The sequence below is a fragment of the Myotis daubentonii genome, chromosome 14 (assembly GCF_963259705.1).
Source record: "Myotis daubentonii chromosome 14, mMyoDau2.1, whole genome shotgun sequence".
Classification (NCBI taxonomy): Eukaryota; Metazoa; Chordata; class Mammalia; order Chiroptera; family Vespertilionidae; genus Myotis; species Myotis daubentonii.
This window is the reverse complement of record NC_081853.1, coordinates 50646325-50661678: the sequence shown is the minus strand read 5'-3', so window position 1 is coordinate 50661678 and position 15354 is coordinate 50646325.

Here is a 15354-nt window from a genome sequence, read left to right as displayed (position 1 = left end):
TCCTTTAGGGTCCTCTGGAATGCTGTATCGATCTGAAGTTAGAAGGTGAGTTGTAAATTTACATTATTAATATGTACTTATGCAGTGAGAAGTGAAGGAATAGCTCAGCGTTTTGCTCATGTGGTTGAAAACTTGCCATGTAGAGCCAGCTTTTGTATCTCACCTTTTGGGCTCAACTTTAATGCTATGGATCCATTGGAGCCTCCTTCCATGATCTCTATTGATTCCAACAGCTTTATTGTAAAAGAACTGAAGGAGGAAAAACCTTTATTTTACCTTAGTGACTCCAAATTGGGAAAAGAACCTGTTCTTGAGTTCAAGTGTGAGAAAACATTCAGTTACAGAAAACATCACCCATCAGAGAGTTTACACTTACAAAGTTTACTTATTGTGAGTGGGAATGCCTTGGTTATAGTTTATTTCTTATTTGACATCAAGAAATTCATATGGGTTAGAGTCTCTTGGTTTTTGGAGAGCAAAATAATCATGCGGAGCTATTATTTTGCACACATTTCTGAAGAATATTCCTGAAATAGGTGTGGAAATCTTTTAGTTACACCACATAGCTTCTGCTCCTCCCGTGAATCCACAGTGCAGAAAAAGAGTATCAATAAACAGTATGAAAAATAATTATAAAAAATAAAAAAACAGTATGACTGAACTCTCAAGTTACTGTCTCTCCTGTCTTGAAGGTAAGCTCCATGGGGCAGCGGGCTCATTTTCTTCCCTGCTGTATCCGCACAACCTGGAACACTGGCATAGTAGGCCCCCAAAAGTAATTTTTATATGCTGCTGACAAACAGGAGACCCCCAAAAGTAATTTTTATATGCTGCTGACAGTCTCTTAGCTTTGAGACTGAAAGGCGCGGGACCTGTGGAAGGAAAGATGACTTTCCCGCTCAGCAGCCAGAGCAGAGCTGGCGGGGACCTCAGGGAGCCTCCGTCTCAGGCCGCCCAGCAGCTAGGTTCCCCTCCGCGCCAGACCTAATTCTCTATCAGGCTCCACCCCTTCCAGGGTCCTCCTTCTATTGGCTGAACCCTCCAATCCCTTTCGTCCTCCCAGCCAATAGTAGGGCAAAACGGGAGCGGAAGGCGGGGCCAGAGCGCAGGCGAGCCCGATTGGCTGGCGAAGCGGCGAAAGGACTCCAGCCTTCCGGGCCCAGGCGGAAACCTCCCGGTGCCTAGAAAAGCCAGAGGGCTAGCATGCGAGTTAGTGGGGTGTCGATGACGCATTCTTTCTGCGCTTTGTTCCCGCACGTGAGCTTTCGGCGAGGGGTACGTGGCAGCCTGGCGTGGGGGTCCGGGCGGGGTTCTGGGAGTGTGTGGGGGGGGGGGGGCGGGGGGGTCGACACCGGGAGCCCGTTCTCCACCGCTGCCCGCTGCGGAGACGGGGATGCGGCCGCTCCAGAGTGGTTGTGAGCCTCCTCCTCCCCGCGTTCGGCACTTTCCCTTTGTTTGGGGTTTCGTCCCCAACGAGACGAGGTTGCCCGCTTGGACCGGGCTGCAGGTAGTGGCAAAACGGTGTCACCCCCGCCCATGGCCAGTGGGCCGCCCTGGTAGTAGGGGTCTCAGCCAGCCCAGGCTCCCAAAGGAGCGAGCCTACAGCCTTGAGTGTTGGATTTAGGTCACCCGTCCGATCCCCGCTGTGTTCCTGTGACGGAACGGACCCAGAGAGGAAGGCAGCGTCTTGCCCAGGGTTTCCACTCATTCATCCATTTCACAGATACTTAGCACCTGCCTAAGAAGTGTGCTGGCTCCTGGGTTTCAGTTGTGCACACGCAGAGCTCCATTCCGGTAAGGAAGAAATTGGACAACCTTGAGGAGCTAGAAGAGTCTGGGAATCTGGAGCGGGAAACAAAACACATGTTGAGGCCTGGTGACCCTATTAGATGGGTAGTTATTTTAAAAATTCTTCTAGCATCCTTTGAAAACGATATTATTGCTCCTGTCTCTCTAAAGGCACGTGACTCAGCAAAGACCCTCTTTCTTCTCCCTTCTGCAAACTTTTCTTGGAAGGCTGAAGGGCAGAGAACTTCTCAGTGGAATGCACTTTGCACTTAGAAGAGACTTTTGGGTGTAAAAGGAGCAGCTGAAAGGGAGTGACCATGGTGTGATGGACACAGAAGGCTTGTCTCTCACTAGTCATGTGACCTTGAACAAGTCATTCAACCTCTGGGAGCTTCATTTCCTCATCTTTAAAATAGGAATGGTCATCCTTACTGCTCATTGCTTCCTAGGAAGGGGAGTACCCAGGGAGGGGACACTGCCCTGAGTGCCCACTGGGAGTACAGCACTCATAGAACTAATCATTTCTGTCTGTTTACAGTGATTCCATTAGGAACTTCCTCACCAACCCAAGGAAGAGATCAGGCAATATCTGTGCTGGGTACATCCTCTGGAGTGACGCCGCTGTGCATAGGAGAGAATGAGTGATGCCCTTCTGTCTTGGGCAAGTGAGACCTATACTGTGAAATTAATTCATCTGTGGACAGGAATCCTGCCTGCTAGAAAATGTGGGGACCAGGGCCGAACGGGAGCATATCTGGATATCTGTCTAGGAGGAGAGAGAGAAGTGTGCTTGTATTGGGGGGGAGGGAGGGGCGGAGAGGGCCCTCTGGACCTTGAGTAGTAGAGTTTTGGGATGGGAGTAAGGGTGATGTAATAGAACTCAAATTTGTCAGGAGACTTGGACTTGAGTTCCAGCTCCACTCTAAGTGGCCTGGGAGGTTCCTTCCAGCTCTGACATTCTGAGAATATCTGAGTAGTTGAACTAGGTCAGTCCCTTAGGGAATTTAGGCCCTTCGATGGCCCTTTTGAGACCGAATTGCCAAGAATGCAAATCCAGTGCCATGGTGTTCAAACAACATGGAGCGCAAGAGGGATGCACCAGGCAGACAAGGGTGGTGATGGTCCTGTGCGGAGGATGCACATCTCACCATTCCTACCTCGGATAGAATTCGGTAAAATCCTGAGCTTGTTTAATTGAACATGTCAAATCACACAGCATTTACAGAGCCCTCTTTGTGCCGGGCTGTGGGTGGGAGCCACCTAGGAATGTTAGGAGGGACATAGACATACACACAAGTAAGTTATAGTATTAGGCAACTCTAGTTTATATTAGTTTTGTTACGGTGTTTTCTGAAGTACAGAAATTTTTATATGGTCAGATCTATCAGTTTGCTGTTAGGCCATCAGCCTTTGTTTTATGCTTAAGGCTTAGGCCTTTCCTGAGCCAGTAGTCCCTGTTACTTATTTTCTTTCTTTCTTTTTTTCTTTTCTTCCTTTCAATTTTTACATTTTAATCACCTGGTTCTCTGGAATTTATTTTCAAGTGTTGCCTCTTATTCTTCACTCTATTGCAGTGAATCAGTAACCGAGGACCATGTGACCACAGCTCAGGGGGACCTGAACAGGAAGATTATCCTGGCGAATTGAAGGAACACAACCTCCCTAGGTAAAAGAATACAACACTCTATCCACTAGCCGGGACTCTGCCCATTGTGGGTTCCTTATAGCCTGAAATGAATGGTGGTCCTGAGATCAGAACTCTCACCCATCAGTCTCAGGGAGCTGTGGGTCAGGGACTTGTGGGGACTCATCGGTCCTCATCCATTTGCTGCTTATCTTGAGACTGTGCTTGTGTGCACAGCTGCCTGGATACCCCTAATGTCCTGCTGTCATTGGCCCCATCTGCTCCTCCTCCTGCTTCTCCAGCCAAGACCCCACCTCCCTAGTCCCTGGGAATTCCAGGATTTCTAAGGGCATTTCCCAGGCAGTTGGGTTGAGGGCAGATAGTTAGGTTTCCTTTTGATGAAACTTCCTCAAACTAGTCCTCCCTCATCTCCTGACAAGTCTTGCTTCCTTGTTAGGTCCCTCAGAACCACCATGGGCTTCAGTATAGCACATCCTTGTGCATTTCTCTTTCTTTCTACCTGCCCTTCTAACTAAGATCTCCACTTTAGCAAGCCTATACATTTTTTGTGACTTCTTTTGTCTGATCGTTCTCAAATTTGCCTTCCTGACATATTCCTCCTCTTGTCAATAGTACTTTCCCACATCCCTGTTTCTCTTAGTGACACTACCATTCAGACCTAGATCTGATGACCTTAATTCTTTCTTCAGTCATCCTCTAGATTTAGTCTGATATATGTGTCTGCTTCCCTGTAACGGCTGAATTTCATTGTTCTCTCATCCTGTCATTTTCCTAGCCTACAACCTCACTATCTCATTTGTGTGTTCATTTCTTCAACAAACATTTACTGGGCACCTAGAAAGTGGCAGGCCTCTAATGGTCACCCATACTGCATTCTAAGGTTGCCTCCCAACTCTTTTCCTTTCCTCTTTCCTTCTTTTTTTCACCTTTAATCCATCTGGGTTAATCTTCCTAAAGTATTCTTTTTCTAGTTTCATTTTTGGGTAGGACAATACAAATTTATCCTACCAACTGAGATGCTTTCGTGGAGTGGGGAAAGAAAATTAAAGGTAGATTTCATTCCTCTGTTCAGAATATGTTTCCTATTGACCATCAAATCATATCCATAATTTCCCCCCCATAATTTCAGTGTTCTGGCTGCTATCATTTCAGGCAACTTGATTCTTTCATTTCTTCACTTACTCATTCAACAACAACAAAACATTTTCAGTGCTTGTGAGGTGCTAAGATTACATTGGTGAACAAAATGAACAGAAATCTTGCCTTCATGAAGCTTCATGTAATAGTATAATCTCCCATTTATTTCTGACTACACTGTCCCTGTCTTAACTTCAAGAAAAACAATATTCCTTGTCTTCTGGGGCTCAGCCAAAGTCTAGCCTTTTTTTTTTTAATCCTCACCCGAGGATATTTTTTCATTGATTTTTAGAGAGAAGGAAAGACTGAGAGAAATATCGGATGTGAGAGAAACACATCAATTGGATTCTCCTGCATGCGCCCTGACCAGGACCCAAGCCGGAAAGGACCCTGCAACCAAGGTACATGTCCTTTACCAGAATCGAACCTGGGACTCTTCAGTCCACAGGCCAACACTCTAACCACTGAGCCAAACTTGCTAGGGCCAAAGTCTAGCCTTTTTAAAGCACCTTTTCCCAAGCATTTTAAGCATCCCAGTAATCACTCCCTCCTCTGGCCCCCTTTGTCTCCTGATTGGGGACTTTGTGCATTTATAAAGTGCTTTCTTATTGTTTTGTCATTTACTCCATTGTAAGCTCCTCCAATATATATTTCATACTTTTTTTATTCTGCTCGGGCTGCCGTAACAAAATACCACAGCCTGGGTGGCTTAAACACTAGACATTTATTTTCTTACACTATTGGAGGCTGGAGGTCCAAGATCAAGGTGACCAGCTGATTTGGTTTCTGGTGGGGACACTTCCTGGCTTGCCAATGGCTACCTTCTTGCTGTGTGCTCACATGGTTTTCCTCATTTTGTGCATGGGGTAGAATCGCAAGTGAAATTGTACTCATATGTCTTCTTATAAAGATACACTAATCCTATCAGATCAGGGTCCCACCCTTATGACCTCATTTAACCTGAATTACCGTCGTAGAGATCACTTCTCCAGATATAGTCACCTTATGATTAGGGCTTCAACATAGGAATTTGGGGGAACACATTCAATGATTAACAGTCTTTTTGGGGGGCATTCAATAATGGTATTTATTGCTTTGTGACAGAGCTATGTAAATATCTGGCTATTAACATTTTCCCTGGCTGCCCCTCTCCAGAAGGCTGGAGACTGATCTTTTCCATAGCAGCCTTTAAGGACAGAATAGCTACTGTACCAGTACTAGCTAAGTGGGGCGCTTGGGATCAGCAAGACACCTGAGCCTGTCTCATTCTCAATCTCTAAAATGCTTTATTCTAGTAATTATGGGTGTCTCTTCCTCTAAAATAATTTCCCAACATTTCATAAGTAATACTGTAAAAAGAAGAGTTAAAAAAATAATACAAGTTAGCAGAAGATAGTTTGCCAGCAAAACTGGAGGCCTTGGTTAACAGTAAAGATATAAACTTGCTTACCTATTCATCCAACTATTCATTCATATCACAAAGAGTTATTTTCTACTTTTCTCCAACAGTGTTTTTTAAAATTTTCCCTTTGACCTAGAACAGAACTATGTGCAGGGTAGAGTGCTCAATAATTACAAGTTTAGGAAATGTATGAAGAAAAGAGAAAGTTTCAGAGAAGATGGAAAAGAAACTCAGAAAGAAGCATCACCTTCCTCAGAGAGAACTGCAGGCAGCTTCACTCGCTATCCCACTCTGCTCTGCAGTCCCCTGGGTTCTCACTGAGTTTCTGCCCCCTTCCTGCTCCTCTTTGATGAGGGGACCTAGCAGCAGTGAGTGCACTAAGGATCTGGCAAGTCCACTCTCTCCACCATTTCCTCTGCCTACCCTTTTTATTTTGGGCATGAGTCTGTGTGTATGTGCCTGTGAATGGCATCAGTGGTACCCAAACTTGAGATGTGAACCTCAACCTTCACAGTTCTCTTCTTGCTGGTCTTGAACATTCACCATAGGCTATGTTCATCCTTTAGAGAATGTAACTCAGTTTATCAGAAAGCACTGGAAACTGGGCCAACTTTTTTGAGTATCAGTAGGCAGTAAACCAAAACAATTTCATTTCTCTTGACCCAATAGCTCACTTTTGGAACTGTTTAGGAATATGTTTCAATAGGAAGAAAACTTTATGTAGCAAGTGACCAGGATGGCATTATTGATAGTGATTAAACTGCAGGGAACAAACAAATGTCTAACACTAGTAAAGTTGTGGTCAATTATAATGAATTAAGTTTGTAGTATATATGTCATCATAAAATGATCATAGGAAGATTAAATAGCAATGTGGAAAAATACTTTAAAAAGCTAAGTGGAAGAAGTAAGCTGTGAAATTATATTTACTGTATACTTATAACTATACAAATATGAATATAGACAAGTCTGGAAAGGAACATAGTAAAAGGAAAATTAGTCATGTTAGTATCATGAGGTCATTTTTCAGTTTTCTTTTATGACCCAAACTCCTCTAGCTTTGAGATCTGTTAGGATTACATATATGTTTAGAGTTTCACATCAAACCTGTAGGGAGGTAGAAGAGAGCAAAGGGGGATAAATGGTGATGGAAGGAGACTTGACTTGGGGTGGTGAACACACAACACAGTATACAGATGATGTATTATAGAATTGTACACCTGAAACCTATATAATTTTATTAACCAATGTCACCCCAATAAATGCAATAAAAATGAAAAGCAAAAATCTGTAGGGAAATTCCTGATCATTCCTGGTTTCATGATCAGCCCCTCTTGATTGTACTATCCCTTACGTTCACCCTTTTGCCATCTGTAGAAACTTTATCATAATGCCATGCAAGGAGGCCCTATCCCTATGAGATTTTCCCCTGTTGTGCGTTAACTAATCCTGTTCCCTGTTCAGCCTCTCAGGTTCACCCAGTAAGACTCAGTCTGTCAGAGTGAGAGCTTGGAGCAAAGTAGACAGTCTGAATTAGCACATATAGCTGGATCCAGTTATGGACCAGGCCTGCAGAGTAGGCTACGGTGTGACTTGGTTCCAATACTGCAAGAATTATGTTACTCCTTATCAAGACAGAGCCCAAGGTAGACCGGTGCCTAGTAACTAGAGCAAAAAAATGAAATCTTCGGCACACCCTAAGACACAATCCTTGAGAAACTAATTATTTTGTGCCAGCCACTGTTATCACTAGTACTGGGGGCATAGGTCAACAAGAACTAAAAGCCAGTGATCTGAAGATTAGTCATTTGAATTACTAAACTAAGGATATTTCAGTTCGTTTTCTATTGGGACTAGATTAGGAGTTAGATGGCTCCAATTCTGGGAGTAGAACACGAGACAGGAAGAAACCAGGGTGGATTTTATACTACTCATTGCTCATTCTGATGCTGGGCCTATTGGTCCATAAGCCTTTACCTTGGCCTATATTAGTATATCTAACCTCATTTTCTCATTTTTTAAAAAATCAGTTCCCCTTGCCTTTGAACACTAACCCTTCCATGTGAGACCCTATGGTCTACCACATCTTGTTATCCTAGGACAATTCTCCTTCCACTAGTATGGAGAACAGGTGACATGTCAGATTTCTGTTTCCTCTGTCAGATGGTGAAACGGATTGAGGAGGTATTGATCCCAAAGTATCATTCCTGAAAAAATCAGAATCTCATACATTCAAGAGATCTCCACAGAGATATTGCCAAGGAAGACAAAATCTAGAAAGCTCCACTGAACGGAAAGAGAAGACTCAGAAGGCCACCGGGATGCTCTAAGCAAGAGAAAATGAGGAGAAAGATGAGAAGCTTCAAACACAAGACGGTTAAAGACATTAAGACACTTCCAGAAGTGAGTGAGCAAGAATCTGAAAAAGATGGTAGTCAGTGCTCTGAGCCTGCAGCAACCAACAGAATTCAGACTGAAAAGAGACAGTATGTATGTACTGAGTGTGGGAGAGCCTTTAGTCAGAATGCAAACCTTACAGTGCATGAGCGAATCCACACCGGAGAGAAACCCTATAAGTGTAAGGAATGTGGAAAAGCCTTCAGTCACAGCTCCAACCTTGTTGTCCATCAGCGAATCCACACTGGACTGAAGCCCTACACGTGTGGTGAATGTGGGAAATCTTTCAGTGGTAAGTCCCACCTCACTCGCCACCAGGGAATCCACAGTGGGGAGAAGACCTATGAATGTAAGGAGTGTGGGAAAGCTTTTAGTCAGAGTTCAGGTCTCATTTCACATTACAGAGTTCACACTGGGGAGAAGCCCTACACGTGTATCCAGTGTGGGAAAGCCTTTAGCCATAGCTCAAACCTTACTCAACATGAGAGAATGCACAAAGGGAAAAAAGTCTACAAATGTAAGGAGTGTGGCAAAACATGTGCGTCTGATACAAAGATTATGGACCATCAGAGAATTCACACAGGGGAGAAGTCTTATGAATGTGATGAGTGTGGAAAAGCTTTCATCTTAAGGGAGACCCTTCACGAACATCAGAGACTTCATCGTAGAGAGAAACCTTACAAGTGTAATGAGTGTGGGAAAGCTTTTACTTCTAATCGAAACCTTATTGATCATCAGAGAGTTCACACTGGAGAGAAACCCTATAAATGTAACGAATGTGGAAAAACCTTCAGGCAGACTTCTCAAGTGATTCTACATTTGAGAACCCACACTAAGGAGAAACCTTATAAATGCAGGGAGTGTGGGAAAGCCTATCGTTATAGCTCACAACTTCTTCAACACCAGAGAAAACATACTGAGGAGACAGAAACCTCATAAATAACATATATTGTTGGTAGGAAGACTAATTGCTACTTCTCAGAAAAGCATTTTTTCAGTATCATCAACCTTAACCCTATTTCTGAAAATCCATAAAGGGAAAGTAGTCAGAACCAGACACAGATTAGCAGAAGAGAAATTCATACCAGCAAGGTATATAATTGAAGGAAGAAAACTAGGTTTTTAACAGTACAGGGTTTAAATTAATGACAGTCTATCCATAGAATGGTTTTGCAGCCATTGTAAAGATTCGTAAAGAATATTTAATGCCATGGGGGAAATGATCTGGATAAAGTGGAAGATAAAAGAAAGAAAAAAAAATGAAATATCCAAATTATAAACAAAACAAAATACATCTATGTATAGGGAAAAAGCGGAAATTAATACCAAACTAAAGTCTTAACAGTGATTATCTCTGGGTGACAGGCTTATAAATGATTTATATTTTCTTCTTTATACTTTCCTGTATTTTTTTAGATTTTCTACCATGAGAATGTACTAGTTTTATATTTAGGTGAAAAGATGATATTTTAAAAATGCAATGAGTACATGCTCATTTTCACTAAACAGGGAAGGTGCATGGAACACAGACTCTAAAATCCACACACTGGCACATGGTAGCAGTGCAACCATGAGCAAGTCCCTTCCTTTTAGAGCCTGTTTCCTGTTTAGTAAAAGCATAAACACCAGTCCTTGGCCTTTTTCAGCTTTAAGATAAGCTGACTTTATAGTTGTCGATCAAATGTATATCCATTTACACACTGTTAGGTTCATAGAACACAGCAAACATTTACTATATCCTCCTCTCCCACAGTTGTAGATGGATCTGCAGATAATAGAGATCCGCCAAGGCTCCATCTTCTCAATATGTCTACAAAACCAGCAACACGTGTCCTTATGAAACTGAAACAATTGCAGGTCCATAACTTTTCAAGAGATAGCACAATCTAAAAGCAGGAGAAGATGCGTCCACGTGTTATGTAGACTTTAGTAGCTAAAAGTGTAGACTTTGGGGTCAGAGACCCACGTGTTCTATTCCCAAATTGACACGCTAGCTTGTCAGTTTTCTAGCTTCAGATGTATCTGTAAAAAGGGACTGACTACCTACCTCACAGGGTTGTCGTATTAAATGAGATAATAACGCGTGTAACGTGACAAACTCAGCATGCGGTAAATAATAATTGCTTAAGTGTAGGACGTTGAAGCGGTGTTTCTAAACACTTATAGCAAGAGTGATTCCAGAATAGTTTTCCCTAAGGTGGCATTTAGGATCTTTTCAGGTGTAATGAACACGATGTCAAGTACTGAAACCTTCAGGACATTGTTTACTTAAGGGCAAGTCTAGAGGTAAACAGTTCCACATTTTGTTTGGCAACTCAGCAGTTTATCAAACTTCCATCTTAACTGCGTAATTTTAGCACAGTGGCTTTCATTTTTCTTGCAGCCTCACGGTTGCAGGATGATGGCCACAGCCTCAAGCCCTTCCCACAACTCCTTCAAATTCAGGACGTCTTGAGGACGTCCGGGGCCGAGACTTTCTCATCTGGCTCCTCTCTCCTTTTATCATTGAGGAAAGCCTTTTCCAGAAGGAGGAAGGGATGCTGAGCAGTCACTTCTGCACGTGCTCACTGGCTTCCTCTGCCTTTCTTTAGGTCCAGCCCTCTGAGAAGGCCTTAGACCAGTGGTTCTCAACCTGTGGGTCGCGACCCCTTTGGCAGTCAAAAGATCCTTTCACAGGGGTCGCCTAAGACCATCCTGCATGTCATATATTTACATTACGATTCATAACAGTACCAACATGACAGTTACGAAGTAGGAATGAAAATAATTTTATGGTTGGGTCACAACATGAGGAACTGTATTTAAAAGGCCAGAAGGTTGAGAACCACTACCTTAGACCCTTTTCAACCAGCATTTTAAACTTTCAAGTCCGTAGCTCAAAATCCATCCAGAAACACTTAGCATCTCCCCATACTTAACTCGGCCGTTTGTTCCTCTTTCTTTGCCAACAGTGAATCCCTAAGCCTAATGCCATTTGACTTATGCACATAGTAATGTATTGTTTCAGAAACTTTGGGGGAGGTGTTATCTTACTTAATCCTTTTAACTTTTGTACAAGACAATAGAGTCTCAGTGAGGTTAGGCGATGGGCTAATTAGTGGTTGGAGTCAGGATTTGAACTCAGATCTGACTTTCAAGTCTGTGCTTTCTTCCTTATACCAAAGTGCCTCAGCCCACCCTGTTGGCTTTATATGTGAGTGGGAGACCAGTTGGGATTCTTCTCAGTAGCCACTTCGGTGAAAGGTGGTTATTTCATCATGGTTTTATAAGGAATATGCTATTTGTCTTTTCTGAGTAATTCTGTTGAATCTCAATCCCAGAAGACTACATTTTAACTCTGTATCCTCAGGGACAGACTTCATTTTTTTTTAAATCGAATATAGATAAAATAGTATCCTCATATTATTAGATTGTTTTTGGAAACTAGACTGTTTTTAATCACCTCTGAAGTCATAAAACTGTTTTTGCAGGAAGTAGTTATAATTTTGCCAATAAATATCTGTTGTTATTTACTTGTTATAAATATCACCGATTTTTCTTTTTATTTTCACTTCCTTCCTTTGTTCAGAATGGGAAGCAAACAGTTCAGTTTGCTTTTCTTTAAGCAGATATTTTTTGAATAAAGAAGCGATTCTGGTTTGTTTTTGATGCAAATGCAAGCTTGTTTTCATACTTGTAAATATGTAAATGAAAGCTCACGAACCATTAGATTGTGTCTTCTGTTAGCTTCTTTGAGGACTTGTACAGCCACTTGTCCCACCTCCTCTCTGGCCTCATCTGAGTTTTAAACCTGTACTATTATGTGGACCTCCCTTGGTGGTATGAAACCTGCCATGTTCCCTAAGTCCATTTTGGTTTCAGAAGGTAGGTTTGTGAGGGGTAAAAAGGGAGATGGCAGACTCCTTTCTGACACGTAGATACAGGACCCGACTGGTTCTCACTCCTCCCAGTGACCATTTCAAGTCCACGTGGCACAGTTTGTGTGGATTGCAGACACGCAAAAGCTGTAAGCAATCTTTGAAACTAAGGCCAGTGGACCCCAAATCTGGGGATCACAGGAGGTAATTTCATATATTGAAACAAATTTCCCTGGGCCCACCAAATCAGCACATCTGGAGCAGGGCCTAGGAATCTGTATAAAACAAAACTTTCTCAGTGGGGATTGAAGAAAAAATTCCATTAGGAGCCTTCTCTCCTCACAGAACTGTTTTTGTACTAATGACTCATTTTTCCTCAGAAGAGCCTGTGGATCACAAAATTGAGACATATACCAAAGTTGGTATAATCATGATAAATTTGCAACCAGTTTACAGAGAGTGGCTAAAAAACAATCTGAAATACTAGATAAAACTTAAACATCCTTTAAAAGGACTTCTAAGAAAGTGACATAAATCCTCAGAGGCTAAAATGAAGTGGAAGCCAGAAAGGAAATGGGTGAGGATGCCTTGGGTGACATGAGGCAGTTTAGTGATCTTGGTCCAAGGGACTGAGATTTACCCGGCTGCAAGGGCAGGATTTGAGTTTGGGGGCTTTGAAAAGGTGGAGAATTGGAACTGAGATCTCTAGAAGCTGCCCAGATGTTTATAGGGCTACACCCCCATGAAAGTAACATGAAATTAGGCATATACATTTCTAAGTATACATGGAACAGTTATTTTAAAAATTAACATAATTTAAAATTTTGAGTTATCTCATTGTTTCAGTTGAGCTTTCTGGGGGGTAAACTCAAGACCGGATAACATGCAGCAAATTTACTGGAGAGTGTTACTGGGCCTAACAGCTGTAGGGAAGGAAGAAAGTGGGATTAGTAGTGGGAGAAGTTAGCTGTGCCGCAGTCACAGAATTGCTCATGTCACCTGTGTTGGCTTCAGTCTCAGTTAGACTGGGATAACCTTTCAAAATTGTCCAAACTTGAGGTGAGAAGTCTGTGCCTGTATACCCCTTGGTTGACAAGTCATTGAATACAAGCTCTACCACATTACCAGGAAGGGGGAAGCATGATCTTGGGTGAGGCAGACTTCTTCAGCTCACTGTGTTTGGAACTAAGTTCCTGGAGAGGGCAGGCAATTGAGGGCTTTCAGTCTGCACCTCCACTGAGCTGGGGAGAAGGGGACAAGTTAGAGGAATCCAGACAGTGCACTGATGTCCTCTACACTGACCTTGATGCAATTAGAATAGAAATAGTTTGGCTTTTCTCAGGCGGCTTGTCCCCTTTTTCAACTTTCCCTTTATTATGAGTTCCCTCATTCCTACAAGATTTGTCCCTGAGGATGTAAAGGTGAGTGGTGGTGGGGATGTGGGTGGGGGTTATCTCCAAGATAGACATCCAAATCTGAGTTCTTCTAAGTGACACTGACCAGAATCTATCCACCATGGGTGCCCTTCAGGGCCTAGATAAACTCTTCTGTAACTAATACTCTAAACCAGCGGTTCTCAACCTGTGTGTCACGACCCCTTGGGGGGGGTGTCGAACCACCCTTTCACAGGGGTCGCCTAAGACCATTGGAAAACACATATATAATTACATATTGTTTTGTGATTAATCACTATGCTTTAATTATGTTCAATTTGTAAATGAAAATACATCCTGCATATCAGATATTTACATTACAATTCATAACAATAGCAAAATTACAGTAATGAAGTAGCAACGAAAATAATGTTATGGTTGGGGGTCATCACAACATGAGGAACTGTATTAAAGGGTTGCGGCATTAGGAAGATTGAGAACCACTGCTCTAAACTATCATTGGAGGAATCCAGATGTGATGGTTAATTTTATAGGCCAGCTTGACTATAGAATGCCCAGATATTTGGTTAAAAATTATTCTGGATGTGTCTATGAGGGTGTTTCTGGATGAGGTTAGCACTTAAATTAGTAGGCTGAGTAAAGCAGATTGCCCTCCCTAGTACGGATAGGCCTCATCCAATCTGTTGGAGGCCCGACTAGAACAAAAATGTAGTGGAAGGATTTGTTCTCTTTCTGCCTGTTTTTGAGCTGGGATGTTGGTCTTCTGCTTTGGGGCTCATTCTAGGATTTTCACCATCAGCTTTCCTGTTCTAAGGCCTTTAGACTTGGACTCAAACTATTCCTTTGGTTCTCCTGGGTCTCAAACTTGTGGACTGAAGATCTTGGGACTTCTCAGCCTCCATAATCGTGTGAGCCAATTCCTTACATCCACCTCCTATTGGTTCTGTTTCTCTGAAAACCCCTGGTAAGTATCTTCAGGGATATTTCAACCCAATAAATGCCCTTTGGAGGTGACTGAGATTTGTCCTTTGTTGTGGATATTTTCCATAGGACCTTATCCGAGGAAACAGTTATGTTTAGCGTGGTATAAGGGCATAAACATCATCGGGACAGTTATTTGAGAAGAGGCTGTAGGCAGAGTGCTGACAATTCAAGATGGGGCTAAGATCTCAGAACCTTAATCAACTAATATGGAGATCCCAGTCTGAATATTAAGGTGTTTCTCAACTTTCTATAAAACTCCACTCATGCCCTGGCTCGTGTTTCTCGGTGGTTAGAGTGTCAGGCTGATACCAAAGGCTTGCAAGTTCAATTCCCTATCAAGGGACCTGCACCTGGATTGCAGGGTCCAGCCTGCCCTGATAGGGGCGTGTGGGGGAGGCAACCAATCGATGTGCCTCACCCCTATCCCGCCTCCCTCCCTCTCTCTCTAAAAATCAATGGGAGAATATCTACTGGTGAGGATTACCAAAACAAACAAACTCCACTCTACCAGGGTTGCTTTTAATGCAAATTGGTATGTGATTGATCTATGACAAAGGATCTGGTATAATTCTTACCTCCCCCAAAAGGGAGATAACTATGCCCTCCTGACAGATTAAGACGGAGTAGGACAGGAAAACCACAAACACAGGAGTTGTGTTGATCGTACTTCTCAGAGGTAAGGTGGTGCATTATCTCATCACTTGGGCAAGAGATACACCCACAAGTAAATGAATTCACGAGGGGGTCATT